Here is a 27,534-nt window from a genome sequence, read left to right on the forward strand (position 1 = left end):
TCTATTATGACCTAATGCAATTTTAATTTCCTCTTCTTCAATCTTCTTCAATTCCTTATAACCTGTTCTTATAGATTGATTATTGATTGGCCATCTTTAGTCATATATATATATGTTTTTAAGTCAAAATCTGAGAAGTGAGATTTAATTATGCTGTGGTTATATTGGACATAATTCTAATTTAGAACGAAAGTATCTGAATTAATTGTGTAACTGTTATTAAGTTGTGGAATTTAATGCTACCTTTGTGGTTCAATTTACCATAGAAATATAGGAAATTGTCACCTAGGTTGAGTTTATAATTCATAGAATGATTATAGGCTGCTGTCTCAACTTGTTAATTGAATTAGGTAAAAAATAAGAAGAATTCATACTTGGCATTAGGGAATAATAGGAAGGATAGTTGATGAGATTGAATATCCTGATTGTTTCTCAGTGATTGAATTAAGAGTTTTTACTATTAGTTATTATGCTATTTAATTGTCGATTATTATTTCTGCACTTTATCGGTTCTTTTGCTGTATTTTACAAAAATCAAGAAGTTTTAATTCATCAAATAGAACAAGAGATTAATTGACTGGTAATTGATAATTCAGTCCTTGAGGACGATACTTGGTTTTACCATTTTATTACAAGTTCGCGACTGTGTGCACTTGCATAGAAAAAATTATCGCAACACTTCTCATCAGGCTTTGGGCTGTGTTTTGATGCAATCAGAGAGGGTTATTGCCTATGCTTCTCGTCAGTTGAAGGAGTATGAAAAGAGGTATCCTACTCATGATCTGGAGTTGGCAGCTGTGGTTTTTGCCTTAAAGATATGGAGGCACTATCTCTATGGAGAGAAGTGTGAGATCTATACAGACCACAAGAGCTTGAAATACTTCTTCACCCAGAAAGACCTGAATATGAGGCAAAGGGATTGGCTGGAGTTAGTGAAGGACTATGATTGTGAGATTTTGTATCACCCAGGGAAAGCCAACGTGGTAGCGGATGCCTTGAGCTGGAAGAGTCCGGGGCAGATTCATGGTATGAGACTGATAGCTAGAGAGTTAGCGGATGATATGACCAGGGCTGGTATAGAGTTGCTGGTGGGCCAGTTTGCTAATATTACGCTACAGTCTACATTGTTAGAGAGGATCAAAGAAGGTCAGTTAAGTGATCCTCAGCTGATTAAGATCAGGGAAGATGTTCTGGCTAGAGCATCCAGAGATTATACAGTGTCTGAGGTAGGTTTGTTGAGATACAAAGGGCAGATATGTGTACCGTTAGACATTGCATTGAGGCGAGAGATTCTGGATGAATCTCATACTACACCTTACTCTTTGCATCCAGGCACCACGAAGATGTATCAGGATGTGAGATCGTTATATTGGTGGCCGGGGATGAAGAGAGATGTAGTAGAGTATGTGGCTAAGTGCTTGACATGTCAACAGGTCAAGGCTGAGCATCAGAGGCCGGCAGGGTCACTGCAGCCTCTGGATATTCCTGAGTGGAAGTGGGAAGACATCACGATGGATTTTGTGGTGGGCTTGCCCAGGACTACTGGTCAGCATGATTCTATTTGGGTGATAGTGGATCGCTACACCAAGTCAGCTCACTTTCTGCCAGTGAGGACTACTTATACAGTTGATCAGTATGCAAATCTCTATGTGAGAGAGATCGTGCGGCTCCATGGTGCACCTAGGTCGATCGTGTCAGATCGGGACCCTACTTTTACTTCCAAGTTTTGGGGGAGTTTGCAGAAAGCCATGGGGACAAAGTTGAAGTTCAGTACAGCTTATCATCCTCAGACAGATGGGCAATCTGAGAGGACGATCCAGATCTTGGAGGACATGCTGAGAGCATGTGTACTGGATTTCGGTGGTTCTTGGAGTAAGTATCTGCCTTTGATAGAATTCTCCTACAACAACAGTTACCAGTCTACCATTGGAGTAGCACCTTATGAGATGCTATATGGTAGGAAGTGCAGATCTCCCATTCACTGGGATGAGACAGGAGAAAGGAGATCCTTAGGTCCTGATGCAGTACAGAGGACCAGTGAGGCTATAGAGAAGATTAGAGCTAGAATGCTTGCTTCTCAGAGTAGACAGAAGAGCTATGCTGATCCCAAGCGTAGGAACATGGAGTTCCAGGTAGGAGACTATGTTTTCCTCAGAGTCTCTCCATGGAAAGGGGTGAGAAGGTTTGGGAAGAAAGGCAAACTGAGTCCTAGATTTGTAGGTCCATTTGAGATCCTGGAGAGGATGGGTCAGGTGGCTTACAGATTGGCTTTGCCTCCGGCGTTGTCTGCCGTGCATAATGTATTCCATGTATCAGCTCTTCAGAGGTATGTATCTGATGTGGACCATATTCTGAGTTATGAAGATCTGGAGCTTGAACCAGATCTCTCCTTTGAGGAGCAGCCAGTTCAGATACTTGACAGAAAGGACAAGGTCCTCAAGAATAACACAATACCTTTGGTTAAGGTATTGTGGAGGAACAGCAAGGTCAAGGAGCCGACCTGGGAGCTGGAGTCAGATATGCAGAGTCAGTATCCCGAGCTGTTCAGGTAAATTTCGGGGACGAAATTTCAGTAAGGAGGGGATAGTTGTAAAGCCCCAAATTCTCCGATGCATTTAACGGTGTGAACAGTAGGCCGAGAGGGCCATACTTGCTTAATTGTATTATTAATTGATTAAATGCATGTATATGTTGATTATATTATGATATGATGTGAAATGCATGCATGTGAGTCCATACTTCTTTATACAGGGGTGTGATGGTAATTTGGCCCGTTGAGGGTAAATTGATTATTTGTTCGTATGTCGGTGATATAATTTGAGACCACATTATGATGTGGGTTTGTTCGAGCCATTTGGTATGAGATGATCAAAGAAATGTTAAACGTCGGTTTGGTCATAACAGGCTTAAGCTCGGGGCTCGGGGTGAGTCTCGGGGTGTTTTAATGGTTAGAGTGTTACCGGGTATTAAAGGGTAACGGGATGTGAAATATTGGAGTTTGAGAATATTGAGATTAGCGGGAAAAGGGAAGCGTTGATTATGATTAACGGTGTAGGTGGAAAATGTCAAAATTGCCCTTAAGTTGGTTTTAGAGCCTTAAATGACCTAGGGGCATTTAGGTCATTTGGCTAGGATATATGTGGTTTTAGAAGGCTGTGGAAACCGTTCAAAACAGAGCAAAAACAGAGAGTCTTCTTCTTCCTTCCCGTACACCATTTCCTCTCTATCATTCTTTGAGGTTTTTGGTCCCAAGTTGAGGTGGCAAGTTAGGGAATCAAAGCTTGGAGGTTGTGGTCTTAGTTCATCATCTTAAGAGGGTTCAAAACCAGTTGGAGGTAAGGAATTGTCTTTGAATTTCAGGTTATACTCTGTTTTTGTTTATAGTTTTCAATTCATGTTTTTGATGTGGGAAGCATGAATCAAAGGAGGTTTTTGTGTTAGCTTGATTGGGGTTTGATGAGAGTGAGTTAAGGGTGTTGATAGGGGGTTGAATTGGGTGTTTGGAAGAGGTTTAAAGTTGGTTTGAGAGGCTGGTTTTAAGGGTAAAACACAGGGGCAATTCTGAGTTCGCGTGCTGGTTTTGGGCTGAACTGGGCTGGGTGCCGCGGCACAGCTTTTGCGTGCCGCGGCCCACGCGCGTCTGGCAGATGGAGCTTAGAGGCGTGCCGCGGCACGGCTTTTTGGGGCCGCGGCCCATAGGCCAAATTTTGTTAAAAATGGTTTTTAGCTTAGGGATTCAAACCATGAGCCTCGGGGTTGGACCTAGTACCCGGTTGGGTAGTATTTGAGGTCTCGGGGGCTGGGATTTGGTTTGGGAATCCTTAGTTATCACTTTTTATTGATGAATCCTACATTTTGGTTATGACCAGGTAACCGCTAAAGGTCCAAAAAGTCGATCGTTCGCAGGGTTGTTCTTTTGTTCATTCTTGCTCGAACCAGAGGTAAGAAAACTGCACCCCAAGTGTAACATGCATGGATATTCCTGAGGCATGTTGAATGTGAGAGTATGGACATGGATTGAACATAGAATTCTTAGCATATGTTGCTCATTTGTGCATGGCACTGACTTATTAGTCAGGTTTGGCAAGGGTTCTAGTATCACTGTGAAGCTGTGACTTATTAGTCAGGTTCGGCAGTGGTATTGGGCATTGATCACGATGAACTGACTTATTAGTCAGGACGGCCTTGGCGTGTGTCACACAGGCCAGTAAGATTGGATCTAATCGATTACTAGCATTGAATGACTCAAAGAGCATTAATGCCAGACCGACCCCGAGGGTCGATGAATGAAATAAGCGCCTTGAGGCTAGTGGCTTACTCAGCAGCCACTCTCCCACTTGAATTAGTGACATGCATGGCAGTCACTCAGTGCGGTTTACCAGAACCCGTTGAAGGCTAGTGGCTTACCCATCAGCCACTCTTCCATCTGAATTAGTGACTCGCTTGTCAGTCACTCAGTGTGGTTTATCAGGACCTCATGTGGTGTTCACTCATTTGTTTGAAAGCTTTATGCTCAGTGTGATTATAATGATAATCATTTGATAATGTTTATATAAAGTGTTATGTTTTCTTGCTGGGCCTTGGCTCATGGGTGCTATGTGGTGCAGGTAAAGGGAAAGAGAAGCTCACCTAGCCTTGAGTGGAGAGCTGATGTGGTGGTGTGTACATATGCAGCCGCTTGACCACCACAGTCAAGGTGTTCTCAGAGGAACTAGGGCATTTACCCTATTTTTGCCGCTTAGGTCAGCGGGTTTGTAACTTTACAACAGTAGTGACCTTTTGTACTGAGAACAGCTTGTAAACGTTTTGTTTAGCTCTGCAGAGCAGTTGTAATAAAATCTCCATTTCCTTTTTACTGGTTTTTTACCTTAACCTGTTAATTACACTTAGAGCACATTTTTGACCAAAGGACTCAGGTAGTGAGTCAAATTTCTGGTCCACCGTTCACCGTACCGATTCTAGGGTAGCCAGGGCGTTACAATCGCAAAAACCGTAACAGTCATAACAATGATTGTAACCGCAGAAACCACCAAGACAACAAAGTTGAACCCCCCAGCTACCCTAAATGCTCGTGTCAAAATTTGGGAGAATGTCAGGCCAACACCAACAAGTGTTACACGTGCGGTCAGACAAGCCATCTGAATAAGGATTGGCCATGGTGGAAAGCAGGCCAGGGTAGTAACAACAACCTAGTGCCAGCAAGGGTCTTTACATTGACCCAAAAGGAAGCAGCCAACAGTAACACCGTGGTCACAATTCAGCTCCCTATTTCTGGTATGATATGTAGAGTCCTTATTTATTCTTGAGCGACTCACTCTTATGTTGTTATGAATGTAATTGATAAACTGGGATTTCCTTGTAAATTGTTTGAGCATAGTTTTAGTAGCATGTTACCATCAGGAGACATTATGTTGTCCACTAGGTGGTTACAGTCATCCTTTATAATAGTTGAGGGCAGAATGTGCCCAACAGACCTCTTAGAGTTATACATACCAGATTATGATGCTATACTTGGCATGGATTTGTCAGCCAAATATGGGGCAACGATGATTGTCGGAAAAATACCATAAAATTTAGACTAGAAGAAGGAGAACTCTTTTCTTTTAAGGGAGAAGTGGCAAGATTTCGTATGCCCATTATATCAGCACTGGCAGCTCTGAACATGATGCAGCATGGGTGTTCGGCATATCTGGCATGTGTGGTGGATAAATCTAAGGAGACGGAGTTGAAACCAGAAAATTTCCACATTGTTTGTGAGTTTTCGGAAGTGTTTCCCGATGATTTACAAGGATTACCCCCGGACAGAAATATCAAATTCGTGATTGAACTTACACCAGAAACAACACCAATATCTAAAGCACCCTACCGAATGGCACCTATAGAGTTGAAGGAACTCAAGACCCAGCTACAGGAATTGTTGGATAAGGGGTTCATACAACCTATTCATTCTCCATGGGGGGTACCAGTCCTATTTGTGAAAAAGAAGGATGGAAGTATGAGAATGTGCTTCGATTATCAAGAACTCAATAAGGTCACAATTAAGAACAATTATCCTTTGCCTAGGATAGATGACCTTTTTGATCAACTACAAGGGGTAGCAGTGTTCTCAAATATTGATTTGTGATCCGAGTACCATTAGTTAAAGGTGAAGGAAGGATATATTCCTAAACAACTTTCAGAACTCAATACAGACATTATGAGTTTCTAGTGATGTTTTTGGACTCACTAATGCCCCAACGATCATGGACATGATTAACAGAGTATTTAAGGACTATTTGGATAAATCTGTAGTGGTGTTTATAGATGACATCATTATCTACTCAAAGACTAACAAAGAGCATGAGGAGCACCTGAGGTTGACGCTAAATAGACTACAAGAGCATCAAATATATGCTAAGTTCTCTAAGTGTGAATTTTGGTTGGAACAAGTGACTTTCCTAGGACATATAGTGTCCAAGAATGGAATAGCAGTGGATCCAATAAAGATTGAAGCCATTAGAGACTGGCCCCAACCCAAGAATGCCTCAGAGGTTCGAAGCTTCTTAGGGTTAGCGGGTTATTACTGAAAGTTTGTTGAGGGTTTCTCAAAGATTGCCGGTCCCTTGACCAACTGAACCCCCAAACACCAAAAGCTCACATGGACGAAGAAGTGTGAAGAAAGCTTTAAGACTATGAAGGATAAGTTGATCTCTGCACCTATCCTTTGTGTTCCCATAGAGGGTGGAAAGTTTGTGGTGTATTATAATGCATCTAAGAACGACTTAGGTTGTGTGTTGATGCAGAATGGGAAGACGGTAGCCTATGCTTCAAGGCAGCTCAAGGACTATGAGCAACGATATCCCACCCATGATCTTGAGTTAGCCACAGTGGTGTTCGCACTGAAAATATGGAGGCATCACCTTTATGGGGATAAGTGTGAAATTTACACCAATCACAAAAGTCTGACGTACTTCTTCATTCAAAAAGAGTTGAATATGAGGCAACGGATGTGGTTAGAATTAGTAAAGGACTATGATTGCGAAATTCTATACCACCCAGGCAAGGCCAATGTGGTGGCTGATGCATTGAGTAGGTGAGGACATGGGAGTGTCTCAGCTCTAAGCACGATAGAGACACCTCTGCAGAAAGAGATTATAAACGTCGGTATTGAGTTCGTAATAGAAGGCCTAGCTGTTGGGAATTGTGCCCTTAAAGAAATTGTAGTTGACAATGGTTTTAATGAAATGAATAAATGAATTGAATTATTGTGTATATGTAGCTTATGCACTATATAATTGTTAATAATATTAAGTAAATATCAATAAATTCTCAAGTTCATCTATGTGGTCTCAATCTCATATTGGTATGAGAGGATCGAGTTTGAGATAATGGACTTAAATAGTTCGCAGTAAAATAAAGTTGTGGAATCTTTAGATTAATTAATGCTAGTACGGTCCACTAGAATTATGAAGACATGTGACCTAGATCCGGGTTACTAGTGTAGTAGGATACTTTAGTGGAGGTACTTTGCATACTGAGAGTGTGTAGAACTAGACCATATGAGATTTGATAATACTTTTTTAAATATCGTTTTGTAGTATTATAAAACACATCAACTGATGATCATATACAAACTGATCTTAATCCAAAAGTTAATATGAACTCATATATATTTCATTTGATCCTTTAATTCATGCGTTACGGTTTGTCAGAATGATCAGGCTAAGAACTATTTTTTTTGGGACTCAATTATGTATATGGCTGGGGACATAGCTTAACATATATGGAATCTATACCTTCTTATAGATTGAATGATGGTTCCCTATTGGTTTGGCTTTTGGAATTGAAAAGGTTATTGACGTCAAATTCATAATCAGATTATGAATTAACCTTCACTAGTAAAGTCAATGGTACACTAGGAATCAAGATGTAATTAGAAGGGTAAAACGGTAATTTTATTCCCACTTAATTATGAATCATCAATAAAAGATTAATTTGTATGTAATGATTATATCAATGGACACTTTATGGGTACAATAAAATACTCAGTAAATGTATGTCTTCAATTCTCAAGAGTACAGTCTCATATTTATAGTGGAGTAATCATGAGAATAATAAATATGATTATTGAATCAAGGAGTTTTGGTTAATAATCTTCTATTTATTGCAGCTTGGAACTATTGGTCCATAGGTCCTCGAGGCAACTCTATCAACACTATTCAAGGTAAAGAGTTGATACAAGGGTCAACCTGTAAATGGACTATTTGAGAGAATATTTATTCTTCAGGATAAATATACAATTATGTGATAATTGAAGTTGTACAATTTATTATTGCATTGATGCAATTTTTGAAATTGTATGGAAATTAAAGAAGTTGCTTTTATCAATTATTTTATTTAAGTGAGAAAATGATAAATATGGATAGTCAAAATTTGTTTTGATTATTATATTTATTTAATTAATAATAATATGGTAATAAAAATTCAAATTTTGAATTTTAAAATTTAAGTTGTCATCTTTTCCTTAAAAAGATGATACCTTATTTGAATTTCTAATTATTAATTAATTAAAATAATTATGCATGAAAAATCAAATCCCCTTATTTTAGGGAGGTGTTACACGCATAAGGCTTCCTGGACTGCCCTATGCGTGTACCACTACTGATAGTGATCAGTTATTGGTTTTTTTTGTTTAATTAACTAATAAAATATTTTGAAAAGGGTTTTAAAATGGAATGTGAGACTTTCTGTTTAATTATCATTTATTTTATTATTGTTAAGATTATCAATTCTATTTTATTATTATTATTATTATAATAATACCTATATATTATATATGATAGAAAATAGGAAAATATAGAAGTTTTACAAGAAAAATAAAAAAAATTGATCACCGTTTCTCACAAAAGATAAACATTTCTCTCTAACCTATAATCAAGAGTATCATGTGTTGAGAATACTTTTGATTCACAAATTTGATTCTTGTTCTCATGTGTTGGAAGATCTTGGTGTGAGTACTCTAGCAAGGATAGGTAGATCGAAATATATACAAAAATATTCAAGGATTCCTTATAGGCTACAGGAGGTAAATCATTTCGTATCATTTTTACATATACATATTTTGTTGATTAACATATTGCATATTAAAGGGCCCTCATATAAAGTGTTTTATATACAATTTTTATTGTATACAATACTACCATTACCGCAATTTTCTCTGCACACTAGGAACAGTTCCTAACACTAACAAACCTCACTCTTCAATCCTCCTTATTAGAATAGATTAAAAAAGGGCAGAAAGTGGATGAAGCCCTAATGAACCAAGAGGCTTTGGTACATGAAGGTGGTAGCGGTGACTTCACTATGTCAAACGGTGGATTTCTGCGATATAAGGATAGGATTTGTGTGCCTTACAATGATGAGATTAAAGAAAATAGTATGAAAGAGGCGCATACAACATCCTATTCCTTACATTCAGGGTCAACAAAGATGTACCAAGACCTCAAAGCGTTGTATTGGAGGTCTAGAATGAAGAAAGATGATGTTGAGTTTGTTGCCAAGTGTTTGACATGTCAAAAAGTCAAAGTAGAACACCAAAGGCCAGTCGGGCTACTCCAACCTCTCTATGTTCTGGAATGGAAATGGGAAGACATAGCGATGTATTTTGTGGTAGGATTACCTAGGACCACAAAACAGCATGATTCTGCTTGGGTAATAGTGGACAGGCTCACTAAGTCCTCCCATTTTCTACCAGTTAAGACCACCTACTCGGTGGATCAGTATGAAGAGTTGTACGTGAGCGAGATAGTGAGACTTCATGGGGTTCCAAAGTCGATTATTTTTTATCGAGGGTCAGTAGTCACATCGAACTTTTGGAAGGGATTATGGAAAGCTATGGGTACAAAGTTAAAGTTTAGTACCACTTTTCATCCTCAGACCTATGGGCATTCTGAGAGGACTATTAAGATCCTAGAAGATATGTTGAGATGTTGTGCGATGGATTTTTCAGAGTCTTGGAGTCGATATCTACCCTTGATGGAATTTTCTTATAACAATAACTATCAGTCCACTATTGGGATGGCTCCCTATGAGATTCTTTATAGGCGAAAGTGTAGATCTCCCTTGCACTGGGATGAGTTGGGGAGAAGCAAATATTATACCCTGAGGCAGTTAGGGAAGCCAGCGAGGCGGTTGAGAAAATTCGCCAAAGGATGCTTATCGCTCCAAGTAGGAAAAAGGGCTAAGCAGACCTTAAGAGAAGGGACATCGAGTTTTCAGTGGGTGAGTTTGTGTTCTTGAAAGTCTCGCCAATGAAGGGTGTTACACATTTTGGGAAGGAAAATTGAGCCCGAGATTTATAGGTCCATTTGAGATTTTGGACAGAGTAGGGCAAGTTGCGTACTATTCAGCACTGCCCCAGCACTAGCTAAAACGCATAACATCTTTCATATCTCAATGTTACGTAAGTACATGTCGGATCCCTCTCATGTTCTTAGTTATGAGCCGTTACAGCTAAAGCAGGACCTGAGTTACGATGAACAACCTGAACGTATCATCGAAAAGAGAATCAAAGAGCTGAGATCCAGAAAGATTCCATTAGTTAAGGTCTTTTGGAAGAATAATATAGAAAGAGAAGCACATGAGAGCTGGAGGAAGACATGAGAGAAAGATACCATGAGTTATTTGGTAAGAATGAATTTCAGGACAAAATTCCTTTTAAGGAGGGTATATTGTAGCCCACCAAATTTTTTTCATTTTAATTAGTTGTATGCTTTATTTTATTTTAAATTGTTAAGTGTTATGGATTTATTTTTAATTATTTCAATTGTTTGTTACAAATTATGTGACTTTAATTTGTTAATTGTTTATTTAAATATTTTAATTTGAGATTTCATGAGTTTTGGTTGTATGCACCAAGGTGCATGGTTAGTAGAGATGCACTTGAGCACTTGTGTGTGTGCATGTGCATGGTTGCATGGTGAGCATGCAATAGTTTTCCCTGTGCATAATTTTCCTTTATTTTATGTATTTAAGAAATTAAAAAGAAAATAAAAAGGAAAGAAATATGAAATAGATGGAAATTTCTCTTCCAATTATTTTTATTTAAATCAAGAGAATCAACAAATATGGTAAGGCTTTTGATTGATTGACTTGTGCTAAGTATGGAAGGTAGGATTATGAAGAAGTTAGTGTGAAAAGGCCACACATAACTGAAATAGAGAGAGGGGTAGTGATGGGGGTCAGTCAAGGGATGGATTTGGTTTCCCTTTTGGTGCTCCATCACATGAATTTAGGGGAAAGAATCAAGGGGAAATTAGGATCTTAAATGGGGAATTTCCTTTCCTTTTTCCTAGCTCTAGGGTTCAGTCAAGGGGGTCTATATAGAAGAGGATAAGAGTGTGAGAAGCTCTAGTGGCTGCCATTGATAGAGAGAGAAAGGAAGAGAGAGAGGAAGCTCATGGAGAGGAAAAAGAGGGAAAGAAGAAGGGAAGAGAAGGCTTCAAATCCCCTAAGGTATGAGTTTAGGTTTATGATTTCATTTTTTCTCCTCTTCTTGGTTCTAAGTTTGGTGGAATTCATGGTGATGCTAGATTTAACCTCACAAAAGCATAGGGAGGTGTTGGCCTAGGGTTTTGGCCTACAAGGGTATGTTTTTTCTTTAGTTCCTCATGTTGATTGATATGAGATTTTGGTTTGGTTGGTCTAATGGTTTGGTGATGATGATAATGTGTTGGAGGCTAGCAATCAAGAGGGTGACCATAGTTATTTTTGAGTTCTTTGAATTCTATCAAATGAGGTAATGGAACCTCTATCATTATAATTGTTCTTGTTGTTGTTGTGATCTCTTTGTATATACTCTTGATGTGCGTTTTATTGGTTGATCAGTTATGTTCTTTTATGTTGAAATTTGTTTTCTCTCTTGTAATCCATAAGAGCATTGAAAGGGAATATGCATGTTGATTAGGTATGAGTAGTTTCTTTAAAGGATTTTCTATGAAGTTTATATTCTAGTAAATGGCCTAGGCGTGTGGGCTCTATGATTGTATGTGCTTGAGTATGCTTGGGCATGATGGGTATTTAGGCAAGCATGAATAGAATTTCGGGCTTGCATGATGTATGAGATCGTATTGTTATGTTTTCATGATTATTGAAATCTAAAGATTTATGTAAAAAGAATGCAAGAATGTTAATAAACACATGTTAGGGCTTAAGTTTTGGTTTGACATAATTTATGATAATGTTGTCTCTTAAATATTCTTGTAAAAATGCAAAAGAGATATGAGATGTTTGATCATGAAGGTTTCGGCATAAGGTCACAATTGGTGTTTGATTTTGTTTTGATTAAATTGCATGCTAAATGTAATAGTGTGGTGTACAATTGTAGGAGAATGTTAGGGTAAATTGTTAAAAGCATGTTATAAGCATTGTTTAAACATGATTAGGTGATTTTATGCTTGCTGTTTTTTTTTTATTTTGTGATTGTAATGGTAAATAAATGTTTTTGAAATGCACAAGTGATGCCTCAAAGTGGTGTTTGAATTTATAAAAACAAAAAGACATTTTATTTCACATGTTAATGAGGATTTTATCAAACTAAATACATGCAATTTTTTTTTATGAAAGAAAAATGGTGGATGATTCAAGTGTGTGATTTTAATTAAATAAACTAGTTGCTAGAAAATTTTGGTTAATAGGAAGAAAGTGTCTTTTAAATGAGATAAGTAAAACAAGTGTATCAAATAAATTAAATCTTAAGCTATGTATGTGATATTTTCAAATTTTAAATATCTATTCTCACACTTATATATATGCAGTTTTTTTATTTAAATTGTCAAAAAAATATGGTTTAAATTCATTTTTGTGATTATAAACAAATAATTAGCTTGTTGGAATTTTGGTTTATTAAGAGAAAAATGTCTTTTAAATTTAGATAAGTTAGTCATACACTCCAATAAATTAAGTCTTAGATTTTATATATGAAAATGTAATTTTTTTCCACACTTTATTTATGTATTTTCACATTTGTAAAAAATGCATTTTTTTAAATAAGTAAATTTATTTTTCTAAAAGAAAACAATAAATTTATTTAGTCATTATAAGTAACTACAAATTTTGTCACAATCTTTAAAATGCCATTTAAATAATAGATGGAATTATTATTTCATGAGAAATTGAAAGGCTAAATCAATGATCTTATAAAATTAAATATTTTATAATAAAGTTTTGTATGACTAATGTGTGGTTAAATAAATATTTAAATGGTAAATAATTTTGCTTGCTGAATTTTTAAAGAAGAAGCAATGAGATAAGCAAGTAGAAATTATATTTTAAGAACACTATCACGTTTGTATGTTACATGCAAATATATTTTTATGTTAAAAAATACGCCTATTATTCAAACATGTGATTTTTATGTTGTAACCATGAAGGATTGATTGATAGAAATAGCATTATTCTTTTATGATTTTATGTGGAATTATCACATCTTTGAAATTATAGTGCAACTTGTGCCACGTGTGCATGACCCATGCACACGTGGGGTATATATGTTGGGCATGAATATTCTTACGTGATTTTAAAGACGAACGTTTGGTTATGATTATAGGCTCGTTGTGACGTTTTCGTACTTTACTTTGCTCAGACCTGAGGTAAGGAAGTTAGATAGAATTTTCTATGTTTTATGCTATGAAATGGTAAGACTTGTATGTTACAAGAAATAAAGTACTATGGAAGTGAAAGTGCTATGTTTTGATAAGTCGTAATAGGCTAAGTATTATGAAAGGTGTAAGTTCTATGTTTTATATGTCATGATAAGACAAGTGTTATGAAACATGTAATTTATATGTTTTGATATGAACTGTATTACATGTGCTTGTATGATGAATGAAAAGAAAAGGTTGCTAGTTTGCTGAATGCAACGCAACAAAGGAGTTATTATAGATATGATGTAACTTAAAGGGTGGACGCGCCGAGGTTATTCAAGGACCTGAGATCCTGCTTACCTCGTAGAGAAGGTTTTACGAGCCTATGTTATACTGGTTACCTCAAGATGTGACATGGACAACAGAGGTGTCATGATCACAAAGAGTATGTTATGATGTGTAATTGTGATGTTTTACTATGATTTCATTTATAATTATGGAATTTGAGTATGATGATGTTATGTATTGCCCTGATTTACGATACATGTTCTTCTTGTGTTTTCTTTGATATTGTTGTACTTCCGTACTGGGCTTTTAGCTCACCCCCTTACTTTCCCCCTTTTAGGTAAACAATAGAGTTTCTCTCTGGCACGCGCTGTTATGTGGGGAGTTCCGATGTCCGAGTATGTATGGTGTGGTGTTTCCTATGAACGAACTACTGATCAATATGAGCGTTGAGATTAAAAGAACTTATGTTAGGAATTTTATTTTCAATTACGTTAGTGGGACTTAATTTTTCTAAATATTGCATAAAGACACAATATTTTATTTTAAACTATTCGGCCCAAACTTGCATGTTTTATCAAGGCCCCGCTGAGTTTTTACTTAAGTGGTATTTATCTATTATCTATGAGTTGAGTGACATTTTTATAAAGTAATAGATTACGGTGCTATACATAAATGGAGGACTATCATACGAGAATGTCAAAGAGGAGGACGATGTAATTGACGTCTGATCGTGTCTGGTTGGTAAATTCCTTAATGCTGGCTCGATAGATTCCCAGGCAATGCAACGTATGAAGGCGTCCCTATGTAAATGGAAGGGGGTGTATGTAAAAGAGTTAGAGCACAATCTGTATCTATTCCAATTTTACCATGAGATTGATTAGAAGGGCTATAAATGGGAGCCCATGGACCTTTGACAGAAAATAACTAATCATTGAGCGACTGAAGCTAGGGGACAATCTGTGCGCTATCACGTTGAATCAACTGGATATATAGGTGCAAGTCTATGATCTACATCAGGGTTCCAATCAGAGAGGGATGTTAAGATGTTGGCAATTATGTCGGTACGTTCGTAGAATCGTATCCGAATAACTTTATTGGTGTATGGAGAGACTATATGCGAGTCTGGGTTACACACAACATTGATATTCCATTGAAGAGGAAAATGAGGATGCGAAAGACAGGAGGTGAATGGTTTTGGGTGACCTTTAAGTATGAATACGCGCCTACATTATGCTTTATATGTTGTGTTATTGGTCATGCTGAGAAGTTCTGTGAGTGGATATTTAAGAAAACTCTAAATGAGATTGAGAGGCCATATGGTACATGGATGAGAGCAACTCTGAGAAGTCAGCAGCATCTCATAGGCTCCAAGTGGCTTCGTTTAGGGAAAGCAGAGGTAGACTACGGTAGTATCCGTGGTGGCCTGAGATTTGATGATGACACTCGTATGGAAACTAGCGTATCTCCACGATTTCAAGAAGGTGGTAATGGGCAGGCATGAAATGTGGAGTTGTTGACTACTGGGAGACAGTTCGTGACCCGATTGGGACCGAATTTTATGGATATAGTAGCTGGTGATTTAGTGGACAGGCTGGAGAAAGAGGCGGAAAAAGAATTAAATATTCAATTAGAAGGGTTGTCCGTCATGGAATTAAAAAGGAGAAGGACTTTAAATGGTGAGGAATTTGGGCCAAATATGTAATGCCCCAAAATCCCTAATGCGGTTTAATGGTTGGATTAGTAGGCCGAGAGGGCCATAATTGATTTATTACGCCATTAAATTATTATATGCATGTTTATGTGAAATATATTATAATATGATGTTTAATGCATGCATGCGGGTCCACATTTCATCATAGGGGCATTTTGGTAATTTGGCTTGTTGAGGGCATAATTGTATATTTTATGCATGTTGGTGAATCATTGTTGAGGCCACATTATAATGTGGATTTGTTCAAGCCATTCGACATAAGACAATCTTTCAATGCAAGTTAGTGGTTTAGTCATAATGGGATTAAGTTCGGGGCTCGGGGTAAGTCTCGGGGTAATTTGGTGATTAGAGCGTTGCCAGGAATTAAAGGGTAACGGGATATGAATTATTGGTATTTGAGAATATCGAGAATAACGGGAATTGGAGGGTGTTAATTATGATTAACGAATTAGGCGGAAAAGGATGGTTTTACCCTTGGGAGCCTTTAAGAGACTTTATTTGACCTAGGCAAAAAGGTATTTTCACCTTAAGTTATATAAAAGCCATTGAAGGCTGTAGAAGTTAGCCAAAACAGAGTATCAAGAGCATCTCTCCTATACATCATTTCTCTTCCTTTCTCTTTTGGATTTTTGAGCTTCTTTTGAGGATTCAAGCTAGGGAAGTGGATCTTGAGGGCTTAGGATTGTGTTCCACCATTGAAGAGGATCCTAAATTGAGCTTGAGGTAAGGTTCTAGCCATTAAAACTCTAGCTTTGCTCTATTTTTGTTTTGGAATTCAGCTTGGATTTCTAGGTTGGTTAAAGGGAATTGATGGGATTTTTTGGCTAGGGTTACTTGGGTTATGATACCTAGGACATATGTGGATGGTTTTTGTGTTCATTTTGGACTTAAAATGAGGTTTGGAAGCTTTTGGTTCAAGTTGGAAATTGTGGTGTCGAAGGGGGAAAGATTCAGGGCAAATCTGCCTGGTTGTAGCGCTACAACGCTACTCAGGGGGCATCCTTCTCTGCTGAGGGTGTTGGGGCGCTAAAGGGGTAGCGCTACAGCACTACCCTGCTTTTCAAGAATCCTGTTTTGGGCATTTTTAAGGGTTTTTGGCTCTGGGTTTCAATTCCTAAGGCTCGGGATCGAATCTACTCACCGTTTGGGTATAATTTGGGGTCTCGGGAGTGAGGTTTAGGTCAAGACCCTTTTATTTTTTATTTTCGTTAATGGAAGTTATAATTGGTTATGACTAGGTAACCGCTAAGGAATCAAAAGGTCGATCGTTCTCAAGGGCCGTTCTTTTTCTATTTCTCGCTCGAACTAGATGTAAGAAAAATGCACCCCATATGTGACATGCATGGTTATTCGTGAGGCATGTTGAGTGTTTAAATGTGGATATTGATTGCATATCAAATGCTTAGAAAATCTTTATTGCTTGTGAATGGCATTGACTTATTAGTCAGAATCGGCAATGGTGTCGGTATTAACTGTGAAGCTGTGACTTACTAGTCAAGTTCGGTAGTAGTACTGAGCACTGGTCATATGTTATTGGCTTAAGAGTCAAGAATGGTTTTAGCGTGTTTAACACAAGCCAAAAATAACTTGTAAATGTTTTTATGGGCCCATGAACAGTTTTATGTTTTAAATAAAATATATATTTTTCTTTTGATTGGTTTTTCACCTTAACCTATTAATAACACTTAGATGCACGTTTATAACCAATTAACTCGATTAGCGAGTTAAGCACGGTTCAAAGCTCACAGTAATGGTCTTGGAGTAACCAGGGCTTTACAACTTGGTATTAGAGCATGCCAAGGTTTAGGGTTCCTATAGACTGGCTGGGCGTTTACACTCGTCACTGAAGTCAAGCTCGAATCATGGTTTGGTAACTATTTATGTGGTTATATATTTAACTGCTTAAATATATTATAAATGCTTTACCTGTCTACATGAGATACCTTGATAAGGCCTTGCCTTGAATACTGCATCATCAACAAGAACGTGCTTCTTAGTACTAAAATTGCCAGAACATACTTAATAGTATTGTTCATTGTGAATTATTATTTGATACATGTTAAATGCTAAATGTTATGGTCATGTATCTATCTGTATATTTGTATAACTATGGAATATGATAATTATCTACTTGTTCTTGGACCGTGAGGCGACAAGAGGTTTAGTTATCACTACCTAACTGGCTGTATTGAGTATTGCAACAAGGTTTAAGTTGATAAGAATGATTCCAAGACAAAAAGATTCATCAGCTGGCTAGGGTGATCAAGGCCAGAATAATAATCAGGGTCAAGAGATTAACCAGAGTCAGATTCCACAGCCAGCTCCTGAGAACTGGCAACAATTGTTTAATGATCTGCAGGCCACAGTATTGAGGCAGGCAGAAGAACTCCGCCTCCTAAGACAACAGCAGGTTCCTGCAGCAGTCAGTGTACCTGAGGCACCTCCTGTATTGGTGCCAGCAGTTGAGCAGCTACCAGAGGTTGGAAACAAATGGGAGCCTCTCTATGAAAGGTTCAGAAAGCAGCAACCTCCAGTGTTTGAGGGCAGTGCAGATCCTGCTAAAGCTGAGCAGTGGATGAGCATGATTACCACCATCCTGGACTTCATGAGGGTGACTGGTAATGAGAGGGTGGCGTGTGCCACGTATATGTTTCGGGAGGATGCCCAAATTTGGTGGGAAGTTATATCCCAGACCAGAAACATCAATGCCCTGAGTTGGGAAGAGTTTTAGACTCTGTTCAACGAAAAGTACTATAATGATGCCATCAGGGCGGCAAAAGTTGAGGAATTTATCAGGTTACTTCAGGGGAGTTTGTCAGTGACTGTGTATGCTCTGAAGTTTGATCGATTGGCAAAGTTTTCCATGGAGCTGGTACTCACTGACGGGACCAGAAGGGAGAGGTTTCTCCAGGGGCTACAGCCTAGATTAGCCCGAGATGTTCGTTTACCACTGTGGCTGGGGTTACTACCTATTAACAGGTGGTTGAGAAGGCACTCACTGCTGAGAGTGTAGAGAACAAGATTTGGCGAGGCAATGTAGCTAGAAAAGAGTTCAGGAGGACAGGTTCTCCATTTATGTGTTCTGGTAGGGGTGGAGGCCCCAGTGATCAAAAGGGGAAGGTTCCTGACACCTTCCCAGCTCCAGGTCCTGATAGGCGACCCTGTGGTATTTCAATGAGCCGCCAAAGTGGTAGTGAGGCCTGGAAGACTTATCTTGAATGCCCTAGGTGCAAGAGGCATCATTTGGGAGAATGTAGGGCAAGGGCCTACTTTTATGTGGAGTGATGGGCCATCTCAAGAAAGATTGCCCTAAGGCAAGGAAGGAAGAACCCAGAAAAGCGGACAGCTCAACCCCATCTCGAGTGTTCGCATTGACACAAGCAGAAGCTGAGGCTTCTCCCTCAATAGTTACAGGTCAGCTTCTTAGTGCTGGAACCCCTTATAATGTTTTGATTGATTCTGGTGCTACACATTCTTTTGGTGCTAGTAGAATTATTGAGAGACTGTGTATACCTTGTGATTATTATGCTGTGGGGTTTGGAACCTTGTTACCAACTGGGGAGTTGGTAGTATCCAGGAGATGGGTCAAATCTTTGCCAGTGACAGTAGAGGGCAGAGAGTTGTCAGTGGATTCGATAGAGTTAGTTATGACTGACTTTGACATGATTATGGGTAAGGATTGGTTGGTGAAGTATGGGGCAACCATTGATTGCAGAAAGAAGATGGTCACCTTTGAGCCTGAAGGTGAGGATCCTTTTGTATTTGTTGACATTGTGCATGGACCCCGTATACCTATGATTTTTATTCTGAGGGCTAGAGATCTATTGCAGGGAGGTTGCATTAGATTCTTAGCCAGTGTGGTGGATACCATTCAGGTCATGTCAGTGAGACTAAAGGAGACCAGACTAGTCTATGAGTTTCTGGATATGTTTCTAGAAGATTTGCCAGGGTTGCCACCACATAGAGAGATTGAGTTCGTGATAGAACTGGCACTAGGAATGGAGCTAGTGTCTAGAGCACCTTACAGAATGGCCCCAGCTGAGTTAAAAGAATTGCAAGTACAGTTGCAAGAGTTGTTGGATTTGGGCTTTATCAGACCTAGTTTCTCACCTTGGGGTGCACCAGTTATGTTTGTGAAGAAGAAGAATGGTTATCTGAGGATGTGCATTGATTGCAGAGAACTGAATAAGTTAACAATCAAGAACAAGTATCCTCTGCTCAGGATAGATGATTTGTTTGATCAATTGAAAGGTAAAAAGGTATTCTCAAAGATAGACCTTCGTTTTGGTTATCATCAGTTGAGGGTCAAGGAGGGAGACATACTGAAGGCTGCTTTTCGCACTAGGTATGGGCATTATAAGTTCTTAGTCATGTCTTTTGGATTGACTAATGCCCCAGCTACTTTTATGGATCTGATGAACAGAGTGTTCAGGGATTATTTGGACCAGTTTGTGATCGTCTTCATCGATGATATCGTGGTATATTCTTAGTCAAATTCAGAGCATGAGCAACATCTGAGGTTTGTTATATAGAGACTAAGAGAGCACAGACTGTTTGCAAAGTTCAAGAAATGTGAGTTCTGGTTGTCTCAGGTATCTTTTCTTGGGAATATTGTCAGTAAGGAGGGGGTTTAAGGTAGACCCAGCAAAGATTGAGGTAGTCAGAGATAGTCCAAGGCCGAAGAATGCTTCTGAGGTGAAGAGTTTCCTTGGATTGACAAGTTATTATAGGTGTTTCGTGGAAGGGTTCTCTAAGATTGCTACTTCATTGACTGAGCTGACACGCAAGAATCAGAAGTTTGTGTGTGAGAACAACTTTCAGGAACTGAAGCAAAGATTTATTACAGCTCCAGTTCTGAGTCTCCCAACAGATCAGGGGAAGTTTGTGATTTATTGCAATTCTTCACATCAAGGTTTGGGCTGTGTTCTGATGCAGTCAGGCAAGGTGATTGCTTATGCCTCACATCAGCCGAAGGAGTATGAACAGAGATATCCCACTCATGATTTAGAGTTGGCGACTGTGGTCTTTGCTTTCAAGGTATGGAGGCATTACTTTTATGGGGAGAAGTGTGAGATCTACACTGACCACAAAAGCCTGAAATACTTCTTCACGCAGAAAGACCTGAATATGAGACAAATGCGTTGGCTGGAGTTAGTAAGAGATTATGATTGTGAGATTTTGTATCATCCAGGAAAAGCCAACGTGGTAGCTGATGCTTCAAGTTGGAAGGGTCTAGGACAGATTTATGGTGTGAGGCTGATAGCCAGAGAATTAGCAGATGATATGACCAGAGCTGGTATAGAGTAACTAGTGGGCCACTTGGCCAATATTACGCTACAGTCTACACTATTGGAGAGAATCAAGGAGGGTCAGTTGGGTGATCCACAACTGATCAAGATCAGAGAAGATGTTTTAGTTGGAGTGTCTAGAGATTATAAAATGTTTGAGATGGGCTTGCTGAGATACAAGGGTTGGATATGTGTTCCGCTAGACACTGCTATGAGATGAGAGATTCTGCATGAATCTCATACTACACCTTATTCTTTGCATCCAGGCACCACGAAGATGTATCAGGATGTGAGGTCGTTGTATTGGTGGCTGGAGATGAAGAGAGATGTAGTAGAGTATGTGGCTAAGTGCTAGACATGTCAATAGGTCAAGGCAGAGCACTAGAGGTCGGCAGGGCTATTGCAGCCTCTAGATATCCCAGAGTGGAAATTGGAGTGGGGTTACCTAGGACTAATTGTCAACATGATTCTATTTGGGTTATTGTGGATCGCTATACCAAGTTAGCTCACTTCTTGCCAGTGAGGACTACATATATAGTTGATCAATATGCAGATCTCTATGTGAGAGAGATTGTGCTCCTCCATGGAGCGCCGAGGTCGATCATGTCAGATCGGGACCCCACTTTTACTTCCAAGTTCTGGGGGAGTTTATAGAAAGCCATGGGAACACAGTTGAAGTTCAGTACTACGTATCATCCTCAGACAGATGGACATTCTGAGAGGATGATTCAGATATTAGAAGACATGTTGCGAGCATGTGTGCTGGACTTTGGTGGATCCTTGAGTAAGTATCTACCTTTGATAGAGTTTTCCTACAACGTTATCAGTCAACCATTAGGGTTGTACCTTATGAGATGTTGTATGGTAGGAAGTGCACACCTCCCATTCATTGGGATGAGGCAGGGGAAAGGAGATACTTGGGTCCTGAGGCAGTTCAGAGGACCAATGAGGCCATTGAGAAGATTAGAGCTCGGATGCTCGCTTCTCAGAGCAGGCAGAAAAGTTATGCAGATCCCAAGCGCAGGAACGTGGAATTCTAGGTGGGAGACTATGTTTTCCTTAGAGTCTCCCCATGGAAAGGGGTGAGAAGATTTGGGAAGAAGGGCAAGCTGAGCCCTAGATATGTAGGTCCATTTTAAATCCTAGAGAGGATTGGTCAGGTGGCTTACAGGTTGGCCTTACCTTCGGCATTGTCAGTCGTGCATAACATGTTTCACGTTTCAGCTCTTTGGAGGTATGCATCTGATGTAACTCATGTTTTGAGCTATGAAGATCTGGAGCTTGAGGCATATCTCTCCTATGAGGAACAGCCAGTCCAGATACTTGACAGGAAGGACAAGGTCCTAAGGAATAAGATGATACCTTTGGTTAAGGTATTGTCGAGGAATAACAAGTTCAAGGAAGCGACTTGGGAGCTGGAGTCAGATATGTAGAGTCAGCGTCCCGAGCTGTTCAGGTAAATTTCGAGGATGAAATTTTTGTAAGGAGGGGATAGTTGTAATGCCCCAAAATCCCTAAAGTGGTTTAATGGTTGGATTAGTAGGCCGGGAGGACCATAATTGATTTATTATGCCATTAAATTATTATATGCATGTTTATGTAAATTATATTATAATATGATGTTAAATGCATGCATGCGGGTCCACATTTCATCATAGGGGAATTTTGGTAATTTGGCCCGTTGAGGGCGTAATTGTATATTTTATGCATGTTGGTGAATCATTGTTGAGGCCACATTATAATGTGGATTTGTTCGAGCCATTCGGCATGAGACAATCTTTGAGTGCAAGTTAGCGGTTTAGTCATAACGGGATTAAGTTCGGGGCTCGGGGTGAGTCTCAGGGTAATTTGATGATTAGAGCGTTGCCGGGAATTAAAGGGTAACGAGATATGAATTATTGGTATTTGAGAATATCGAGAATAATGGGAATTGGTGGGTTTTAATTATGATTAACGAATTAGGCAAAAAATGATGGTTTTACCCTTGGGAGCCTTTAAGAGACTTTATTTGACCTAGGGGCAAAAAGGTCTTTTCACCTTAAGTTATATAAAAGCCATTGAAGGCTGTAGAAGTAAACGCAGGGAAAACTCGAAGGATTGGCTCGAAGGAAATGCAGGGAAAAATGATGTTTTCTGGGTTTGGAGGCTAGGGCCGCGGCCCGTGTGCACGCTAGGCTTGGGGAGGCCACTGATCATGGGGCACGCCGCGGCGCTTGGCCAAGCATGCTGCGGCCCGTGTGTGTTTCCAGGGAGGTGTTTAGCCTTTGTTTCGAGACTAGTCGTGGCCCTTGAGGGGTTGGGTCGCAGCCCTAGTTCAAGATGCAGGGTGTTTAATGGAATTTGACTTGGGAACCTAATGGTTAGGGCTCGGGATGGATTTTATCACCCGGATTGATAAAACCCAAGGTTCCGGAGACTAGAACTATGACCCAAAGTTATTTAATGGTATAGAGCTTGATGGGTGGAAATTGTTAATGCGTTGTGACTAGGGTTTCGGCGAGGCTCGGACTAGGGAACTGTGCTCAGGACATCGGTGCTTAGAAAGCTCGGGACACAGGTAAGAAAACTATTATTTCCATAGAGCTTGTGTTGCAGGGCTCGGCCCTATATGATTGTGTTGCGGGGCATGGCCCTTTGATTGAATTTATATGTGTTTAGACTTCTGCTTAGCTATATCATATGTGTATGCAAATGATGGAACGGCAAGGGGTTGGGAGCAACGTTTAGCACGCGGAGTGAGAGTTGCCAGAGCGAGACCCCAAGGGATACCTGGGATATCCTTACGGTATAGACCGTGAACCCAGGGCCTGGTAAAGAGCCTAGGATGGCATGGTCGTACGTGTATAGCCTGGTTATGGCTTGACTTTGTGTTATGTATTTAATATGCATATATTATCCGCTTGTGAGGGTTTTCTTGCTGGGCTTCGGCTCACGGGTGCTCTATGGTGCAGGTAAAGGCAAGGGGAAAGTTGATCAACCTTGAGTATGGTGAGCGTGATGGGCGATGCGTACATGTCTGGTCTGCTTGGCTGTCACGGCCAGGGGCGTTTTTGGGAGATGATTGTACTAAACTTTAATTTTGTCGTCTAGTCGACTCTGGTTATATTTTGAGTTGTAAATATTTCTAAACTATGTTTTTGGGATCCCAAATGTTAAACGCTTTATAATTTTCAATGAAAGGTTCATTTTCTAATTTATGACTCTGATTATGATTTAATTACACTTTTGTCCTAAAACCTCGATTAGCAAGTTAATTGCACATTTCTTTAACTCACTTAGTAATGGCTCTAAGGTAGAAGGGCGTTATAATAACGGTCTTGGCTAACCAGGGCATTACAACTTGGTATCAAAGCAACCAAGGTTAAAGGTTCCTGAAGACAGGCTGGGCATGTACACTCGCCACTAAAGACAAGCTCGACTCAGGATTATATGCTTAAATGCTTAAATATGATCTAAATGGTTTATCTGCATGCCTTATTAGATAGCATGAGATATACTGATCGGGCTTGGCCCTTGACTGCTGCATGAATGATAAAGAACGTGCTTATTAGCATCGTTACTGCTTGTGAATGCAAGGGAACCGCTTATTAGCGTTATTATTTGTTTATAGGCCAGGAAATGCTTATTAGCACTGTTAACACTGGCAGGGATTAAAAGAACATGCTTCTTAGCAAGGTTATACCTGTGTAAATGCTTGGATATGTATATGTGCATTTTTATTTGCTGATAGATATCAGAAAGTGCTTATTAGCACCATATATGAATATGTTGAGTGATGGCATGCTTATTAACATTGCACTTGTTTGTTTATTTGTTTGATCTTGGACCGTCAGGCGGCAAGAGATATAGTTATTACTTACCTAACGACTGATTTGATCACTGTAGGGTGGATTGAGTAACAGTATGAATCCTCGAAGGTCAGAGAGGTTGGCTGGCCAAGAGTTATAGGCCAGTGAAGGGAATGACCAGGGCCAGGCCCCACCGCTAGCTCCAGAAAACTGGCAATAGGTGCTTGCTGACGTGCAAGCCAGATTAGAGAGGCAGGAATAAGAGATACGCCTCTTGAGACAGCAACAGGTTCCAGTAAGGAACCCACAACCCCCGGTACCGACAGTGATACAGCCAGAGGTACCAGTAGTAGTGCAACCCCAAGCAGGGGGAGATAGGTGGGAACCCTTGTATGAGAGATTCAGGAAGTAACACCCTCCAGTCATTGAAGGTGGCTCAGATCCACTGAAGGCTGATCAGTGGATGACTATGATAACCACCATCCTGGATTTTATGAGGGTAGGTGCTAACGAGAGAGTGGCCTACGCTACTTATATGTTTTGGGAGGATGCTCGAATATGGTGGGAGGTGGTATCCCAGACTATCGCAGTAACCACCATGGAATGGGAAGAGTTCAAAACCTTGTTCAATGAGAAATACTACAACGACGCAATTAAAGCTGCAAAGGCTGAGGAATTCAGCAAGTTACTTGAGAGTAACATAACAATGACTGATTATGCCCTGAAGTTCAATAGATTGGCAAAGTTTTCCAGGGATCTGGTGCCCACTGATGAGACTAGAAGAGAGAGGTTCCTTAAGGGGAAACAACCTATGATAGCCTGAGATGTTCATATTACCTTTGTGACAGGATTGACAACCTATGCACAGACTGTGGAGAAGGGGCTTACAACTGAGAGCCTAGAGAATAAGATCTTACGTGACAATACAGCCAGAAGGGATTCTAGGAGGCTGGGACCTCCATTTACAAGTTTTGGTAGGGGCGGAGGCCCCAGTGATCAGAAGGGGGAGACTTCGGATACAGTTTCAGCTTCAGGGCCAGATAGGAGGCCACGGGGCATATAGATGGGCGCTAGAGTGGCGGTGAGACCTGGAGAGCATTCCCAAAGTGTGCTAGGTGCAGGAGGTGCCATATTGGGGAATGTCGTGCGAAGGCCTTCTTTGTTTGTGGTAGTGTGGGACATTTGAAGAAGAATTGCCCGAGAGCCAGAAAGGAGGAGCCGAAGAAGGTGGATAGCCTGATGCCAGCTCGGGTGTTCACCTTGACCCAGGCAGAGGTCGAGTTTAGTCCCTCGGTAGTTACAGGCCAGCTTTCTAGTGCTGGAACCTTTTATATGATTTTGATTGATTCAGGTGCCACGCACTCTTTTGTGGCTAGTAGGATTATAGATTGATTGTGTAGACCATGTGACTTCTATCTTGTGGGGTTCGGTACTATGTTGCCTACTGGGGAGTTAGTGGTTTCCAGGAGATAGGTTAGATCACTACCAGTTACAGTGGATGGCAAGGAATTATCAGTTGATTTGGTAGAATTGGTAATGACAGACTTTGATATAATTCTAAGTATGGATTGGCTAGAGAAGTATGGGGCAACGATAGATTGCAAGAAGAAGATGGTAACCTTTGAGCTCGAGGGTGAGGACCCCTTTGTATTTGTTGACACTGTGCATGGACCCCGTATACCTATGATATCAGTACTTACAGCTAGAGACCTATTGGAAGGGGGATGCATAGGGCTCTTAGCTAGCGTGGTGGATACCACTCAAGTCGTGCCAGTGGGACCAAAACAGACCCGATTAGTCTGTGAGTTTCTGGACGTGTTTCCAGAGGATTTTCCAGGGTTACCTCCACATAGGGAAATTGAGTTTGTAATTGAATTGGAACCAGGGACAGAGCTAGTGTCTTGGGCACCTTATAGGATAGCTCCAGCCTGAAGGAACTAAAGGTTCAACTACAAGAGTTACTAGACTTGGGTTTTATCAGGCCTAGTTTCTCGCCATGGGGCGCACTAGTTCTCTTTGTGAAGAAGAATGATGGTTCTCTGAGGATGTGTATTGACTACAGAGAACTGAACAAGTTGACTATCAAGAATAGATATCCACTGCCAAGGATTGATGGTTTGTTTGATCTGTTGTAGGGTAGAACGGTATTCTCTAACATAGATCTTCGATCTGGTTATCACCAGCTGAGGATCAAGGAGGAGGATATACCGAAGACAGCTTTTCTCACCAGGTACGGGCATTATGAGTTTTTGGTGATGTCGTTTGGATTGTTTAATGCCACGGCAACATTTATGGATTTAATGAACAGGGTGTTCAAAGATTACCTGGACCTGTTTGTGATCATCTTTATTGACGATATATTGATATACTATCGAACAGAGACAGAACAAGAGCATCATCTTAGATTGGTACTACAGAGGTTGAGAGAACACAAGCTGTATGCGAAGTTCAAGAATTGCAAATTTTGGTTGCCACAGGTAACTTTCTTAGGTCACATATTCAGCAAGGAGGGGATCAAGGTGGACCCAACCAAGATTGAGGCGGACAGGGATTGGCCAAGGCCAAAGAATGCTTCAGAGGTTAGGAGTTTCCTTGGATTGTCAGGTTATTATAGGCGTTTTGTGGAAGGATTCTCAAAGATTGCCACTTCATTGATTGAACTGACACGCAAGAATAAAAATTTTGTGTGGGTAGACAAGTGTGAGAATAGCTTCCAGGAATTGAAGCAGAGGTTGATTACAGTTCTAGTTCTGAGTCTTCCAACAAATCAGGAGAAGTTTGTGATATATTGTGATGCCTCACATCAGGGTTTGGGTTGTGTTCTTATGCAATCAAGG

Source organism: Humulus lupulus, chromosome 4, assembly GCF_963169125.1.
Source record: "Humulus lupulus chromosome 4, drHumLupu1.1, whole genome shotgun sequence".
Lineage (NCBI taxonomy): Eukaryota > Viridiplantae > Streptophyta > Magnoliopsida > Rosales > Cannabaceae > Humulus > Humulus lupulus.